Raw genomic sequence first — 12265 nt, forward strand, 5'->3', positions numbered from 1 at the left:
TAATAAAAATGGAGTCGTGTGTAAAATGTTGTCATTTTACTTGAGGACACAAATTATAGAATTATTAATAAATATTAATCTGAAAATTAAATACAAATGATCCTAGGTGTCCGTTCTAGTGAGTGAAGTAGTTTGGTTATTGTGCCTAACCTAGTTCCGTTGTAAATGGAATATATTGGCAGACTAACAGTATGGTTAAAATTGAGGTACTTTGGCATTTATTTAAATTATTCTTCTGTTCTCATGAGCATTGAAATTTATCTCACTCACTAGCGGGAACCATTGCGAATACATTGATATATAATAATATTCAATTATGTTAGTTTCTTCGATGATTTGTGTCCTCATCTGAAGCTCTGTTACACGGTAAAAATATACATACTAAATCGCCCCCATAAATGAAATGATCATGATAATCAAACGAAAGGGAAGAAAAAATCATTTTATTTAAATACCTTTGTGAATACAACTTACGTTATAAAAACAGAAAAACAAAATACAATCATAATTAATTCCATGTATGAATGTAACTTATAGGAAATGTTATTCAATGTACCCATATAATTTGTCACTGTCCCTTGGTTGTTTTTGGGATACCCTGTATATTGTGACACTAATAACTTGCTTCATTTGGCGACACAACTCAGTAATAATTATTATTTAAGGCATTTGACATAATTAACACTGAAAGAATAGTTGAATTGTATTAGCAATTAAGACTCGTATATAACTGTTATACATACTTGTATGCCATACATACGATTGTAAGTTTAAGTTATAAAAGAGTTTCAATTTATGTCAAATATTAAGTAACGCTGCTACACAGCGCTAAATAAACGTCATACCTTCCGTTAAAAATGACGTTGTTTAGAGAGACAAATAAACGTAGATTTTAAATGATTGTTTCAGGTTTGTAATGCAGCTGTAAGAAACATTAAATTTGTGCTGAAGTAATGCAAAAAGTATTGTCAAAAATATAATTGATTCAACTGAAGATTAACGTACCAACAAACGTTATTGTTCTGTTCTCATTGGGAAGTTATCAATTGATTCTGCAAACACTAAACTTTTAGTCACAACCCCAAATAAATAAGCGCAGCGTATTCAGTTCTGGCGATTTGGGTGGCCATTGAATCTGTTCACCTTTGCTCGTAGGTTTTATTTCGGTGTTCCGGAACACAGGAACACCATCGTGCATGAGCCACAAACTACGTCTGACATTCAATGCAATATCTTCAACAAACACAGCAACACCTCTGTTAAAAAAGTGCAGATATGTATGCAGAACCGTTCAATTCATTAGGTAATACAACATGTCCTATTAACTTGTCTCTCAGAGTATCAATGTAATGATTTAAAAGTGGTCGTCAGTCAATTGAAGATGATCCTCGACGAGAAAGGCCTTCGACTTCAACCGATGACCCACGTCCAAGAAGTCAAATATTTGATGTGTGCAAATCGCCTATTAACCGTCAGGAAATTGCAGAAGAGGTTGCAGCAAAATTTGTTCCTAGTTTCATGACCGAACAACAGAAAGAAAATCGGCATCTCCTTGAACAATCCAATGGCAATGAAACGTTCAATCAAAGGATCATAACGGGAGATGAAAGTTGAGTTTACGGCTACGACAATGAGACAAAAGTTCAATCATCACAAGGGATTGGCATGCCCCAAAAAAGCGCGTCAGTTTTGATCCAATGTCAAAGTGATGCTAACTGTTTTTTCGACTTTAATAGAATTGTGCATTTTGAATTCTTACCTCAAGGTGAAACAGTGAATCGTGTATTATTAAGGCATTTTACAATGTTTACGTGAAAAAATTCGCAAAAAGAGACCAGAGAGACAACTCGTGGTTCTTGCATCATGACAATGCGCTCGCACACTCAGCTTTATCAATTCGTCAGTTTTGTACCAAAAATCAGATTACAGTGCTGCCGTTTTCAGATTACTGATGACATCAAAGCAAATTCGTCACAAACTTTAAAGGCCATTTAAAATGAAGCTATCCAGGACTGCTTTGAGATTTGGAATCACCGCTGGGAAAAGTATGTGAATAGGAAAGAGGAGTACTTTGAAGGACCAGTGATGTATAAAATTTTTAATACAGCTTAAAAAAAATAAAGTTTGGTAATTTTCTCGTACGTTGTTGCTGTCTGGCTTCAACCACAACATGTGAATTCTGATCAACTCAAATGCACGGGCTATGAAAATTCCAAATTTCGTGCCTCCCATACCTAATGTCCAAATGGTAAAAAAAAACGTATCCACATATCAAAGTATTTTCGATGATGTTTTCTTGGTGGCCACCCTATATTTGCGCCTCCATTCCCAATTTCACTGATCACCGCACACCCGAAAACGTTAATTCTTATGAGTGAATACAATCTTAAATGGGGCAACGCTACGTGAAGCATTAAATATATTTAAATTTTATTTAAAAGTGTGGAATATACCTCCACCGAATCGTTACTGACTTTTACAAATACAGTGGGGTGGCGCACCGTGCGTAACGCTGCCGCGTTTTAATTTGCATTTCTTTCCGCGACAATTTCGTAAATTACGTCGGAGCTCCAAGAATTTTTCACATTTCACATGTAATAAACTTGCCGCAAAAAAGAGTGCTAAATGGTCATGTGCTTAATTGGTTTAACAGCGACACGAAATTTAAATTTCGTCCGAATTAGCTCCCGTGGAAATGCTTGTATGACTTTAACTCATAATATTCAACGTAATGGAGTGGAAAATGTCATTAGAATAATATCACAACGCCACTTATTGCTGGTAACATTATTTTTAATAAACGCGCAATGAACAAGTTTATAAACAGCACACATTATTTTTCTGGATTACACCATACGCATACTTTAACAATTAATATTCTGAAAGTTAGTAGATATGTCAAAAATGTATATTACGAATTAAAACAAAGAGATAATATAAATGTATGTCCGGAAAACGTTGCAAAAAGCAGTTGAGGAAGGGGAGAATAGAAAAGTTAGTTACTGACTTATCACAATAATACGAAGAAACATTTTCGGAACCACTCTCTCGATAGTTTGGCTGGCAAGTGCTTATAAAAATCACTGTACATGAAGAATATAATTCATTCTTACTCTACTGATGAGTCCTTTTAGTGGGTATATTTGGCACTTATTACTTACACTTAACTGCATTTTTACAAAAAAAAAAAATACACAGTTACAAGTAAGAATCCAGAAAAATAAATTACCTCAATGGCTAATAATTTGCTTGAAACAAACAATAATAGATACAAGTTTCAATAATGAAAACCCATGATAACGTGAAAATGAACTAGTAATTTCCTGTTTATTACAAAAAAGGTACAAAAACAAGTGGGGGATGGGCTATCTACAGCCACAATTAATTATTATTCATATTCTTTCGTGTACTATTTCAGAGGTTCTCAATAAGTTTTAATAATTTTAGTTATTGTAAACACCGTTTTGCAGTTCCAATATATAAATAACTACTAACATACAATATCTGGATATGTCTTTGATAAAATAAAGAAAAAGAAAATGCAATCGTAAATTTATTGAAGTAATACTAAAGTCGCACACAAATTTGAATAAAATAATTTATTTATATATTTTTAATTTTAATATCCCGGATCTCGAGGTTGAAACATTTTGAAACATAATCTACGTAATCCTTACTGATCCAAAAACTTGCCAAGTAGTGATATACATTTTACTTCATTATAAAAATATTAAGCTAGTTCAGATAACAAATTCACAAAATAAATAAATAAAACTCTTAATATGCAGAAATAAGTTAGTAATTTACCGTGGATGAATTTCTTAATGGTCTTTATTGCAACTATTATAATCAGTTTTTATTTTGGATTTTTTGTTGAGAAAAATGGTTTTCGATAAAATTTTTGCTTGTCAGCATTCTTATGTACAGGGTATTCGGAAAATAAGAAAATTTTAAATAGTTGAAGAGTGAAGTGGCTTTATTTTTAATTTTTCCAATAATTGTTATATCAGAATGTTGTTTATATGTAATTAAAAAATAGTAACAATTTCCAAGTTGGACCTTCATACTCACATTTAAATATTTAATAACAAATATTGACAACAAAATTTAAAAAAATAGGTACTACTTATCATCATCCCATCGACACAAACGGTTTTCCTAAATTTCTGTTACAATTTTGTATTTGATCTTATCTAGTGAAAGGTTGATAATATTGTCAACTATAAGCATTTTAGAGAGAGGAAGAGTAATATCCAAAATTGAAATAATCACCCTGTAAATGTAGTAAAAACTTTGAAAGATAAATATGTATGGACATATGGCATTATTTTATTTGGACACATTTTTCTTTAGTAGATTTTTACAAAAATACCCTCAGTACAAATACTTATTCATTTAATTCATTTCATAGAACAAAATTTATAAGTATAATTTGAATCAATTACATGTCAGTATTGCACAATAGATTTAAAAGCAACGAAAAGTGCCCAGTTGCAAATTGAGTGCATATTGAACTGACCCTTGCACTATATCCATCTCTCTCTCTCTCTCTCTTTCTCTCTTTCTCTCTCTCTATAAACTGGTGAACTGATTCAGACATTGTTCCCGATTCTTCTACCGGTGCGGTGGTTTAATTTTAATGCACTCAGAATTTTGTAAAGAATATTTAAACCCCGGAAACTTTGTGAATCGGGGCCAGTCCTGAGCCACCTTGAGAGCCAGTTAATGGCCAGGACTTGATAAGCAACCTCTTTGAGTGTAAGTATGTTATTTTATAATAAACAGTAAAAATTGATTGATTTGTTTGTTTTTCCCTCTCAGCAGCCAAGCGAGTAGCCCGAAGTAATAATAATATCTTTTTTTACCAGTTATTTTAGTATTTTAAACGGGAAACGTGACAATATTTACTGTATTAAACTATGATTTTTCAATAATTCCACATTATTTCCAAAATCAGCACCTTCATTGATACACTTATTGGGTAAAATACTTCCACAAGTAGAGATCTATAATAAATGAGAAGTGCATTATATTAAAAATACATTTTGAATTTGGTGAAAGGACATAAGTTTATTTTTAACATGTGTAGCCCCTCCAATTCAACTCCCTTGATTTGTAATTAGTTACACAATACTTTTGACAGTAACATAGTTCTAATCCCTGGTCACTTCGAAGTCCCGATTTGACTATTATAGATTTTTATTTAGGTTATTTGAAACAAAATTTAGCTGCCAACTATTGGCTGCCAACTTCATACCCCGGTATTTTTTTGTATTTTTTAATTGGAAACAATTTATTATTATCATTTTTGAAAAATTAAAAATCGAATTATTTTGCTTCTGTTTTTATCAACACACTGTATATCAAAACCTATTTTCTTCCACGTCGATGCGATATTGTTGAGAGTAAAATAAATCAAAAATAAAAAGGTTTTTTCTCTCCGGGCAGTAATCCGTAAACACACTGTACGTATAAATGCAGAGGAAATCGCAAACATTTATTGCAACACTGCCTCTTATGTAGTATTTGTTTACATGTTTTCCCGAAGAGATAGTTTTGAGTAAATAAATTCCCCAGCAAACAGGCAGTCACATTAAAGCATTCATTCATTTAAAGCAAAACTTTAACTGGGACAATGCTGGGGAGTAAACAAGGTAATAACGAACGCCATTGTCGGGAGATAAGGACAACGTATGTTTGGGTGGAACTAGGCGAAACTTCGGTTTCATTTCTTTTCATTTTGCCGTCATTCGGAATTGCTGTTCGGCCATTTACCCGGGAGCGCGACTTTTTGTCCGGATAATGTAATTTACTCTTTTTTCGGCGCGCATGTGACTTCATTTCTGCCTAGGATTTACAGGAATTGTGGATTCGGTTAGGTGTCATTCTATTCTACACGTTCCTATGCATGACGTGTACATACAACAGTATTCGTAAACGGAAAGTCATTGTCAATTAAACTGTGCCAACATTATTCAGCCAAAATAAGTATAACAATTATTCTTTGCTTAAGATCATAAATCTACACTGAGAAAAGATAGTTTTATTTAATGAATTATGTAGGTGGAGATGGCGAGTTTAAAAAATTATAGCTACACTGTAAAAAAATCGGTGTGAGTGAAAGAAATAAAAGTTTAGAGTGTATCCATTGAGTGAAATTATTCAGTACATTTTCACTCAATATTGGGCATTTTGATCATTTTTACTCATTTATGATTATATTTAAACTAAAACTGAGTACTTTCACTCAAATATAGGTACTTTTTAAATAAATTCTTCACGTAAACTCGTATTTGGTGCACTTGTTCCTAAATCATTACTGAGTGATCCCACCCTTTTTCATATCCAGATGCATTGTCTTTGTCTGTTCCCATCGTCCCATTAGGTTATTTCGTGACCGTGGCGTGGTGGATGGCAGTATGGCGTATGGTGTGCTTTGGAGTTTCGGTTTATCTGGTTATTCTAGTGAAAATTGTATTTAAATGCAGTGATTTAATTAAAATAATTTAAAACAATATATTACAATATAGGTAGTGACAATCTATTCGTCCGATCAATTAACCAATTTCTTTAATCGAGACCTAAAATATTGTTTCTGAAACAGATCTGTGTAGAAACCACTGTGGTAGTTTAGCAGTTTATGACTTTAATACAATATTTAAATTTAAAGAGAATATAAACCAAGTCTGAGTAAAGAATTATTCAATAATAGTTAAATTTAAATCATATCAGAGAAAAAGTCAACTCTAAATTGGTTTTATATACTCAGAATAGAGTCACTCAATTGATAGTAACTGGGATTTGAGTAAAACTCACTCATTTCTGATGCAATAGTTTCATCAGTTGTCAATCGGGTGTGGACAGAAACTGATACATTATTGAATAAAACTGAGTGAATTTGAGTGAAATTAGAGTGAAATTTTTTTACAGTGGAGCTGTCACTTGACAGTAGTTATAACTTATTTCATATTTCTCAGTATAGCGAAAATGTTAAATTTAGCAAAATGGCACCTGATATTACTATTACAGTTGATAAGTCTTGTGATGTGTTTTTTTCCGAATTTATGGAAGCCAGTCTATATAATTTCAGTTTTTTCAAGTAGTGTACAATCTTCTTAGTAAAGTAAAACGCGGTATGCTTGAAGAAGAACACATATGTTTACCTAGTATTACAATTAGAACAAAGATAAAATACTCTAAATACATAATGCATATCTGACAAATATTCCATGTACACCGATGTTTGTAAACTTTGAACCACAAAACACTCATTGCTAAATTAGTGGTTAGTTTTCGTCCTGCCTAGTCAATAAATAGGTCACAAATTGTATCATAATGGCTTTCATCCTGCTCCTTATGAAACTACTTGTAGCGTGCCTCAAGGTTCCTAATTAAGGTCACTGCTTTTTGTTGTCTACCTCAATGACATGTAGGTGCTCATGTTCTCGACACAGTAAATTTTTAATGTATATCGACGATATAAAAATACTTGTTTATATAAATAATTTAGCTGATTGTTTTCTAGTTTAAACTCATTTTGATAGATTTTTTCAGTATTGTTCAAAGAATACAGTTTTTTTTAACCTTACATAGGTACCTGAAATTTAAGACATATTTTTTATGACAAAATTTCAAACTTTTAATACGGATCAAATTCTTTATTTCATCAGTTTACTCAGAGGTAGCACGTAATTCATACCTAAGTGAGAACTTTTGAAAATAAAAAAAAAATATGTTTAAAAACTCAAACCGCTAGGCAAAAAAGTTGTGTAGTATTATAACCAGTGATGTTAATTATAACAAACTCCAATACTAGCTAAATCTATGTTCTTTAATTCTTATTCCATGTAGCTAAATTATATTAAATTTATATATCATAAGATTCAATACGATTATTGTAACTATTGTTACAATTGAAGCCTATCTCAATCCCAGTAATGAAATATTAAAGGAATGTTTTTTATATGGTCTCAAAAATAACATTTTATGTGTCAGGCCATATTAATTCTCAGAAATTGATTGTGGGTGAGTTATAACCTACATTGAGTTAAAATATGTTATACAATATTTTGTAGGTTATATCTCACCGATCCTTATATTTCTTCTTAGACCATATTGAATTGTTTTATATTTATACCTAGTAAATAAATAAGAACTATATTTGGTTAAATAATAAAATCACGGAAGGTTAAAAGTAATTTTAATGGTTTATATTTAAATAAATTAACATGAACCATTATAAATAACAATTTAGGAGTCAAAAAGTTTAAAATATAATAAATATTTGAAGTCTCTTATAAGGTAAATAATGTAATGGAAATCAGGGAATGGAAATTTTTGTGTAAAATTATTAATGAGCCTTTGCCCGGCGTCTGAGTGCTTTCCAAGTAGTAAATAAAGAAATTAAAAAATATACATTTTCAGCTGGTTACAGAGAAACGCTTTCAGAACATTAAAAAAGTATTGATATTACCCAACGACATCAATAAAAATAATTACTCACCTAGTTATGGTAACTACAGGAGAACTAATGGAAGAAAATGCGATCCCGTCATTTCTCCGGTCATCTGGAACAAAAAAAAATGTAAGTGCCTATCTTCATCAAATAAAGCATAATAACTTTTCCAAATAGAAATATTATGTGTGTAGATAAAGGAAAAGCAATATTCAGTCGAGTAACACTTTTGAAACCTATTATATACAAAATTGAAACGAAAATTATTCACTGAAAAGGTTTCAGTTGAATTCGATGTATTTCAGAGTGTCGGAAGTTAATTTGGAATCCATAAAATATTACATCTACATGATAAAGACGTTTCTCCATCTCAAATTACTTGAAGGGTAGAACATTGGCGGTATATTTTATTAGGTATCTATATTCTGACAATTTGTAGTAATGTAGTTATGAGCTGGTATTTTGATTTAATTTCAATTTTCAATACTCAAATTGTTTTCTGTAATTTTAATGGTAATAATAATGACCCGGACTAACGTTGTTCATGAATGGATAAACATGTTATGATTTTAATGTGACACAAACCTGCAAAGTGACATTCAGAGCATACATACCCGTACAATGTTCGAAGAGAAATCGCTTAAAATGTAAATATTCTCTATGGAAGGAAACACACACATTTTGTACATTTGTCTCCAAAACAGTTTTATATAAAGAAAATGCATGCATTGAGCATCCGACTGAGCATTTAGATCCGTTCTTCTACAAACGGCATACTTTAAGCCTAATAGATGGAAATTCCGATGTTTATTTTTCCCATTTTGTCTCCATCCCTTCTAAATGCGAATAAAAATTGACAATAAGGCACGCTCCGACTCATATTGTGTTGCATTATGCGGAAAATTTGAATTAGAAATTTAAATCGAATCAATTTTTACCGGATTCGGTATTTCAGGTCGTCAATGCACAGTTGGTGTATATGGCCATGACGTTGTAATTATTAAAATCTCTGCTGCTTAAAAAGGCATGTTTTATTTTGATCCCCTAACGGAAGTATGGTGCCTTCTAGCGCCTTCCAAATACACTGAGAAACGTATCTAAAATTTTATCAAGCTTTAATAAAATCGTAAATTTTTATCTGTGTCTGACAGAGTGTAGGATTTATATCAATTACTGTTATTTCAATAGCAATTACTACTCACCGAGCAACACAGCTTATATCTCACTAATAGTAGTTAGTTTGCAAGCTAATATGTTAAGCTTCAAACTACGGCTTACAGATGGCGTGCTGATGATGAAGATTATAAACGAATTAATACCTAGTTCCTCAATTGCAAATAAAAACCTGACGTGATCACAGTTTACTTTACTCCTGTTTTCTTATTTAGCAGACTAACTATACTGCTTCAAGGGCGAATTTTGTTTAACATCATTAAAAATATCATGTGTCGCGTGTCCCAAGCGCCTTATTGACCATGTCGATGCTGTAAAGTCGAATTTCGTATATCACCAATCACCATAATAATATATTAACTACCAACAGTACCAACCTTATGCTGGCTTGTAACTCAAAAGTCGTGATCACTGATATCAAAAAATCACAATAACGATTCACTACGTGATTGAAAAATCACGGTATCGCCCATCACTAATTATATTCGCAACACCTAGTGCAACAGCTACGATCGTTCGTCAGTTTAACCCATCAGGCACAGACCGGTTTCGGACTTATTAGTCCTCATCAGTGTGTCATAGGTGAGACAACCGACGAACGTTATGCGGCCGAATCATCACGACAAAGATGTACATTGTAAGCGGAGTGCAAATGGCTCCATCTGTCGCGCTGACTCTCAACTGTACCATTAAAACAAAAAAAAAATTAATACCTAGCCAGTGTTGTTTTTTTGATGCCGCCATAATCGGATAATAGAGAGATACAGATCATCGAGGTGTGGATATTCGAGTTTATACTATAATATAGTGGTCACTATGGAGAATATGAGGGGAATACTACACAAATTGAAACTCAATTTTATGGAAATATTTAGGTCTTATTTTTTTCAATATTCTTTCATTTTTATTATGTTTTTAATTTATAACAATGATTTCCACAGCTGCATCAATACATCCACCATTTTTCTTAGCCTGTATTAGGTAATAAATATATTATTTATTTGAGGGATTTGCAAATAAATAAAATTTAAATAAATCCTTTGTGGTGTTTACTCGTAAACATTACAGTGTTTAGGTTTGGATATAGCTTTGAGAGCTGGACAAGCTCTATCTGTTTGGTAGGCTTTTGATCTTTGTAATCACAGATTCTGCTACTGTCGGTCGATTGGTGATCGGTGCTGTTCAGGTTTCTCGAACTCTCGATGGCTGTTGTGAACGTTTCTGTGAATCGGCATAGAAATTCGAAAGTTTAGTGAAAATTTTATTTCTATCGCTGTTTTGCTCACATGATGTCAAAGCATCTCAAGCGTTTCAAATTGTCTCTGGCTGTCATTAGTAATGCCGTAGGACTGACTTTTTACTTTTATTTCGAGTTAAGCTACTTCGCTCATAGCTTCAAGATCATTATTTGATTGCAATGAACTATTTGTTTACAGTTAGGCACACCATGCAGGCGACTTTGCGTTATCGGAGCAAAGCCGTTTTGCCAGTGTAGGTAACCTCACATTTTGCAATTTTCTTGGCAAATAAAAAGAAAGCGGAACCCCCAACCCTCTTCATTTATCAGGGTGGCTATTTCCGCCCGACGCAGGTAACCCCCAAGTTCCGGCCGGGCCTGAAAGGGTTTTGCTTCATATTTAGGTATGTGTTTACGCTAGGCGAAACACTGAACAGTCCTTTCGGTCTCGATAGGGGTGGCAAGTCCCGGAAAAAGAACGATAAGAAACCACTGAAAGGCCATACGCTCACATATTCGCGTCGGGATATTCGCATGAAAAGAACGAGATTATCTGTTGCTTAGTTCGAGTGATAAGGAACGTGAAGCAGGCGCGAAAAACGACAATGACTGTTTATTCTGGCTCAACGCGCGGATTATCGTGTAAACAAGAATAAAGGGCTCCGATAACGTGCGCTATCAATCTCGCATGACAGTTATGCTCTTTTTGTAATGAAAGCGGATGGTCCGGACGAATGCCGCTGATATGCGTTTTTCCCCGGTTTGAAGTCCAAATCCTGTCGGAATGATAACTCGAATTTGCAGTTGGTTGTCCTTCCCTTAAATTATTTCACAGTTTCTACTTTAGTATCATCGTTGAGAACGAAGTTGTAAAAATTGAGTTAAAAGTATATGTTTTTGGTATCTCCAAGTTTGGTCACGGTGCTCACCAATTCTACACAGTGACGCTGTTGCACAGGATTATCTACGTACGTTGGGCATCTTAAGAAACATTGAAATAATAATATCTCGAAAATGAAGTGCTTCTGGACATATGTTTATAAGAATTTTTTTATTGAATTTTGACGTAGAATCCACCACTAAAGTTTGGCAAAATTGGTATTTCATTAAAAATGATCTTAATTGCATATAAGATATGTAAATTATTGTAAAATTGTCCAAAGGAACATAATACAACACATCTCTCATCTTGTGAGTCAAAAAATTTTAATAGCTAACTTTTCTATTTAAACAAATAAGTGAGGAAAACAGTTTTTTCACTTTGCAGGGAAAACCATCAATTTTAGCGAAAAGTGACTCTCAGACAGCTTATAGGGAGTAAAATTATCTACAAAATGAGACTGGTTAAATTAAAATCGGTTAATAAACAAAAAAGTTATTGCAAAAAGACAAGAAAAGTG

The 12265-nt window shown here is 32.9% G+C and overlaps 1 protein-coding gene across 4 annotated transcripts in view; it reads right to left on the minus strand.

The window, feature by feature from the left end:
* The window catches only part of LOC108907328 (leucine-rich repeat-containing protein 24), a 164909-nt gene that overhangs the window by 44408 nt on the left and 108236 nt on the right, over positions 1-12265 (minus strand). For all 4 annotated transcript variants that reach the window (XM_018710966.1, XM_018710967.1, XM_018710968.1 and 1 more), the window contains one exon: positions 8504-8567. The gene's annotated coding sequence lies outside the window, so the exon portion shown is untranslated. The remainder of the gene's footprint in view (positions 1-8503; positions 8568-12265) is intronic.

This window comes from Anoplophora glabripennis, unplaced genomic scaffold, assembly GCF_000390285.2.
Source record: "Anoplophora glabripennis isolate ALB-LARVAE unplaced genomic scaffold, Agla_2.0 scaffold193, whole genome shotgun sequence".
NCBI lineage: Eukaryota > Metazoa > Arthropoda > Insecta > Coleoptera > Cerambycidae > Anoplophora > Anoplophora glabripennis.